General features: G+C 41.5%; 1 long non-coding RNA gene across 2 annotated transcripts; it reads left to right on the top strand.

The window, feature by feature from the left end:
• Positions 1–324: 324 nt before the first annotated feature.
• LOC311589663 lies at positions 325–5,703 on the top strand. 2 transcript variants are annotated; one of them, XR_014776606.1, is made up of 3 exons: positions 325–424; positions 4,655–4,724; positions 5,615–5,703. It is a non-coding gene; the product is annotated as an uncharacterized lncRNA (long non-coding RNA). The 2 variants fall into 2 exon arrangements; XR_014776607.1 differs by lacking the exon at positions 325–424 and adding an exon at positions 2,198–2,319.
• The last annotated feature ends 1,040 nt before the right edge of the window (positions 5,704–6,743 follow it).

Here is a 6,743-nt window from a genome sequence, read left to right as displayed (position 1 = left end):
AAATGAGGACAGAAAATTGATTTAGCAATGCAAAGGTCACAGGTGACCTTGAAAAGAGCATTTCAGTGGACTGATGCTACTAGGGGATTGATCAGAATGACTTTAGTAAAATAATAAAAGAGGAATGGGAGGTAGAGAATAATAACTTTTTCAAGGATTTGGCTGCAAAGGGGAGAGAAAAGTAAATAAGTGGCTTATAAGAAAGTGAGAGTCCTAAGAAGTTTTTCTCTTTTTTTTCTTTTTTAAGATGAGAGGAATAGCAACAGAGCAATATTTTTGCATATTGATGGAACCATTTCAAGAGAAAATGAAAAAATCGATGATGCAAGGGTGGTGCAGAACTGTGGAAGTAATGTCCTTGAATATGCAAGAGAGAGGTGGAAGCAACTATAGAGACTGGCTTTGGAAGGGCAGAGACCTTGAGGTAAGGACCAGGGAGGACCACGGAGCATGAGAAGCCAGACAAACGCTATATAAGATACACTAAGCACTTGATATAAAGTGAGTGTATCCCTCCACAAAGTCCACGTTACAACCTAACTTCATGGTTGTTAGTATGGGAAGGTGGATCAGTTACAGTGTAATAGGCTGTTTAGGGGGAATTGAGGCCATTCTTGTGGGATTGCACTGCCTATTGCGAGAGCAGACTATAATCTACCAACATGTTTCTTATGGGTTCTTACTTGTCCCCTGCTCTTCTGCTTTCTGGCATGTTATAATGCAGCATGAGATCCTTGCCTGAGGTCAGCATCTGGCTCCTGTATTTCTAGCCCCCAACATTATATACCAAATGAGCTTCCTGCATTTATAAGTTACCCGATCATCAGCATTCTGTCACAGCATGAAAAATAATATATTGACAACACGTAACATATATCAGGGTCACCTATGAGGTAGATAGGGCATCCATAGCCCTGTTACTGATAAGAATGAATCATGCCTTGACTGGCCCCAGTAAAAGAGTGATGCCAAGATCCAAGCCTGCATCTTTCTGCCTCTAGGCCATAGTAGCAATCATTGGCTTCTGCATATGATGAGGGTGACCCATTGCCCCTCAGACTTGGTTTCAGAAAGAATAGGCAAGTCTCTTCAAAGACTGGCGAGAAACTGTCAGGAGCCAGAAAGAAAAAGAACCAAGAGGTAAATTTGTAACAGCCATTTCTGCCCTTGTCCTACCTAGATGCTGATTCTGAGTAATAATGAAAGAGCACGGCAAGAGAAAATTTCCCAAAAAGGTCCCTACCAGGGACAGAAACAAAAATATGTATAGAAGGAGGTAGAAATAAAGAAATATTGACCACAAGCCATTTGATATCAAACCTTGTACTGCTTACATGACCTGAGATAAAGGAAGTAAGTGTGGTCAATTTGATCTAGGGACCACTGAGAAATAAGGAGCAGAAAGATCAGAGGTCAGAGAGAACTGGAGGGAAACATAGGAAAACTGAACTCATGCGATCACTGCAGCTGTGGTAGCCTGTACAATACACAAGATCAAGCCAGCTGATATTCCAGCATATGTATATATATATATATAGACATTTATATGAACATATATATGAACAAATATATATGAAAAGAAGATGTTAAGAAAGGGAAAAGAAGTGGGAGGTGACTCTAGGAGGAGTTGGGGGCATGTGTTGGAGGTGAATTTAATAAAAATGTATTGTACATATACATGAAATTCTCAAAGAATATATATATATATATATATATATATATATATATATATATATATGTATAAAACAATGAGTGTCTGAAGAGACAGGACATCAAATAGTTCAATTAACCATCCAGTGAGGAATGCAGTCAAGAATGACCCTGTCAGGCTCTCTTGGATTCTTTCCATGATGAGGACCTCACTGTTTCACTGCACTGTTGGCTACATCATTGGTCAGTCAGTCATTAGGATCACAACCGATGTTGCCCTAATCCACTTCCTTTTGTCCTCTGACCACAGTTTGTAGTGATTTTATCATACCTGCTGGGTAAAAATCAAGCTTCTCAGGGTGCTAGGAGATGATTCACCTTAAATGGCTTTTCTGGAAGCAAAGAACGGAACATTGATTTCCCCAAGCTTCTAATTCCATGTGTCATCCTGAGATAAGAGCAGAGATGGCTAACAGCCAAGAGGTCTCTGTTTCACAAAGCGCTGGCCAGTGGTATTTTCTGACCTCTCGGAGGGGTGGAAAGACACAGGGCTTGCTGTGAGTTTTGACTATACACCAGAGGTCTAGGACTGGAGAAGTTGAGTTTCTTTGCTTCATGGCTCTGCCATGATTGCTCTTGAAGTGCTTGTCTGGAACTTAGGCAATGAAGGTAGGAATGGGTCTTTTCCCTTCCCTTTCCTGTCACATGCCTCTAGTTTAGCTTGAACATTCCATCATGGCCTGTAATGCACCATCCGGAGGGGAGGCCTGACTTTCTCACCTGTCACAGCTAGTGCGTAGCTTGAGAGAGGAACTGTCAATTCTGAAATACCATCTCTTTTGGAGAATGAAGGAAATCTGTGAGGTGCCAGAGGCAAGGACAATGCGTGGTCTAGATGTGCCTTGTGATGCCCCTGCTCTGTCGCAGATTTGAGGAGAAAATGACACTGTAGAGTGCATAAAGCTCCCAAGAAGTGGGCTAGCGCACTGAGCTTCCCCAAAAGATCCTTTGCAGTCTTGAGATCAACATAATTATGCTTAGGGGCTGGAGAAACGAATCAGTGGTTAGAAGCATGTGCTATTTTTGTGGAAGACCAGAATTTGGTTAACAGCATCCAACTGGGCAGCTCACAGCAATTTGTAGTACCAACTCCAGGGGAAATCTGACTCCTCTGGCTCTTGCAGGCACTGACCTTCACATGTACACAGCCTTCACCCCTAACGCACAAAAACAAACCAAAATAATCTTTAAAACATTAAAAAGGAAACGTCACACATGAAAATAAAACATTTTTCTTTCAATTTCTTCTCAATGTCTTTCCTTAGGGATAGCTCTATGGATAAGTGGTAGATTAACAGGGCATTCTACGTGAGACCCATTCCGTGTTAACCTAGAACAATGCTTTCAAAGGGCTCAGAGAGGGAGAAAAAATCCAAATGTTCCGCCCCCACCCACTTGGCTGCCTGTTGAGGCTCTAAGGCAGATTTTGCCACAGTGAAGCAAGTTCTGATGAACAGAACAACAAGTAGCTGGGCATTGCCAGCGTCACAATCATTCCGGAAAGGGGAGAGGATGGGATATGAGCAAAGCCATAAGCAATAGAGAATAACATCTTGCACGTTCTAACCGGAAGATCCTTCCCTCTCTTTGAGAGCATCTCAATATTATTCCTCCCTTACCCCACAGCAAAATACAGAATAGTCACTAGTTCGGAGTGCATGGATCCATTTCTTCAGTACTTCCAGCCAGTTGACTGACGGCAAGGCAACTAAACATTTAATGGACGCTTGACATACAGCAAGTATCATCTGAAGCACTTTCAAGCTCGTGAAGACATTTAATCTTTCCTTCTGCTAAAAGCAAAATAATAGGAACGTGAATAGGCCAAGAAACTGGAACTCGGGAATGCTGTGTGACTTGATACAGAGCTGAGATTTGACAAATTTAAGTCTTAGGACATATTTCTATCTTGTCTAAATTGTGGCATGTTTTCCCATGTGTATCACATTTTAGATGATAGATTCTAGGGAATTATGTTGAATTTCTGGAGTTTTTATTTTACTGAACACTTTAAAACAATAGCTGGGCTTTGAGTCATTCGAGGTCAGTAGGGACTTGACACTGACCACTGCTTTTAGAAGTTGCAAGATTTCGGGGGACAATCAGAGCTACCCTCAGAAGTGATCTGAGAAGAGGACAGGAAACAAATGCTATCCAGAGACACAGTGGACATAGACTTTGTTTACACCCCCTCAGTTAGTATGAATAACACCTTGGGGATTCAGCCCTCTGTTATAGGATACCCAAGCATAGACATAACCTCCTTCCTTCCGTAAGCGATGTATATGTTGCGTGGAAAGACATAGATTTCAGCTACACAGGCACGTACAGCAGTGCAGGCAAGTTATTAAAAGGCTCAGTGGGAGCTGCAGGAGGTCAGAGGTCAGAGAATGCAATGAATATGAAGTTCATAAATTGCCATGTGCCGTTTAAGCATACAGAGTAGCTGACTCTAGAAGCAGAATTGAGCTCGTCCCTTTTCCAAGTCATACCCAAGCATGTTTATATGAGGTGTTCTCTATGATCTTCTGTTGTAGGCCAGACTGGTCTCCTGGCTTTGTAATGTGAAGAGAAAAACACAGAAAGCAGCACGGGTTTTAAAAACATCACGTATTTGATAGCTGCTAGAAAGTGAACAGCCACAGTGTCGTTGTTGCTTGTCCAATGATTTAAAAATGCCTCCCATGGAAGCAGAGACCAGCAGTTTTATCCATGGAAAGCTTTTTCATGAGCACTCCAGCTGACTGCCTCAACTTCCCCAAGCTAATTGTTGATGTGTGTAATCCCCCAATATGACAATATTACCTTTCTTTTCTCTCTCAATCATATGGGATGCTCTAAGCACCTGATTTGATGATGTTCCGCTATCTGCCTCCTGCTCTCTATCTGCTATTAATTCTTCTGTTTGCTACGAAACTAATAAACTCCCTCATTTGAATCTTAGAGAATGGTTATCACAGATCATTTTCTGTCCAGAACAGAGGAGTGAGGGGTGGAGAAGCTGCCATATTCAGGTAACATTCTTTGCAAGAGGGAAATTTGACATATGTTTGAAAGCGTGTTGTTTGCTTGTGGGAAGAAGTAGAGAGGAACTCCTAAGTGGGCAACAGAAACACTAAGCATAAGAGAATGCTGAGGATGTGTTTAGAAATGATGAAGAGCCCATTTTGATGTGAACCCTAAGGGGAACCGCTCAAAATATAGTCAGATGGACAAAAGAGGCCTGAATGCTAAAGTGAGTGTTTAAGTGTGCATGCAAGTGTGCATGGTGAGCCATGTAACTTATTAAGTAGAAAGTAAAGAATTTGGAGAAACAAGACATATGCATCCACGATAAGGAAAGAAGCTATGTGTGTCCCATGAAGTGGGCTTTGTAAAAGCCCCAGATACAAGAGGCCCAACCTTGAGTACTCACAGGTTATTTAAATAAGGAAGAATTGAGAGCAACACCATAGGGTAAGCCTCAGGATAGTAGGTATCTAAGTCTCCTTTGGGAAGAGATTCTTTGTGGAAGACTTTTCTGGTATGGAGCAGGTGGTCATCAGACTCAGAAATATTGGACTGAAGTCCCCTCCAGTAAACTTTCACATTCCTTCCTTGTAAAATGAAGACACCTGGAAATTGTATTTTTTTTTAAATACGTGAAACTTTTATTTAAAGCAAGCAGGCAAAAAAAAGTTCTCACATTTCTGATTTTTTTTTGATATTTTGACCATGGTAGTGAACTACTCTTAAGGTAAACTTGACAGCATGGTACAGATGTCAGCTGGGCACAAGGCTGTGCTGAATTCAAAGATGAATGTATGTGACATGTTAATCATGTAAAATCAACAGGAAATCAAAACATAGAAAATTTAAAACTTCAGTAATATATCCTGAGGCACTCTCTAATGTCTTCTTTCAGAGCTCGGTGTGTAGAAGGCTGCTATGTGTAATACAGCTTCATCTCCGGAAGCTGGGAGGTTCCAGACACCTTCACCTCCCTTCCACATGTAAGGACCACTGTGTTCCATCCTATAACACCACAGGCTGTCTGAGCTTTTTTGCTTGTGAACGCTGATATTAACTAAGAATCACAGATTGAGAGAGAGAGAGAGAGAGAGAGAGAGAGAGAGAGAGAGAGAGAGAGAGAGAGAGCGCTGGGTGTGCCAAGCCTCATTAGCTATGAGATTAGGTCACGGTGCCCGCCCATGAGGACATTAAGTGGCAGCGCTGTCAAAATGAAACAATGTAACTGTCTCACTGTATTAACAACACATCAATTCCGACAGCCCATCTCCCCCAGCTGCAGGCTCTTTAGAAGTTGGTATATGCAGCCTGTAGCTGACCGACCGTGTAGGAGAGATGCTTAGATGCCCATATCCTACTTGTGCTGGTCCAAGGATGGCTCAGACTAAGGCATGCTAAGACCTTGCTCTTAACCCCAAAATCTTGGGCATAGATATCACACCATGAAATAAATAAATATACAACAAAAATGGTTCCAGAAGGAACCCAATTTCTGCAGCCCTGGGCAGTTTGTTTTGTTGTTGTTTGCTTGCTTGCTTGCTTGTTTTGTCCTCTTAAGGGGCAGAGTGCCTACTATGAAGTAGGGAAGCTCTCAGGTGAAGATGGAGATGCTGATTGCTGATATTTCAAGGCCACAGAAAGTGTCTGACCACTGAAGCAAAAAGCCTTAATGTGCATAAGCAGAGCCTAAATGACCTGCTGTCACTCATGTACTGCTGTGAGAAATTGCAATTATGATGGCCAGAAAACAGGTGATCTTTTTACACATGTCTCAGGGTGGGCCAACACAGTATATCACAAGTATCTTGTATATAGTTATTTTTATTTTAACTAATCTATAATGTCACTGATATCCACATTATCTTCTGTATGCACAGAAAGAATGTCAAACCGTCCTCAGAAACATCAATCATAATCTCACTTTTTGTTTATAAAAATGTAGATCTAATTTATGAAACACCATAATATATTTCTCAAGTAAGACATAGTCTTTAAACCTGCTAATGATTCATATATTGGATGTG

Source organism: Acomys minous (genome assembly GCF_964271855.1).
Source record: "Acomys minous genome assembly, chromosome: 18".
NCBI lineage: Eukaryota > Metazoa > Chordata > Mammalia > Rodentia > Muridae > Acomys > Acomys minous.
The sequence above is the reverse complement of the archived record's forward strand: the minus strand, read 5'-3'. Positions and strand labels throughout refer to the sequence as shown.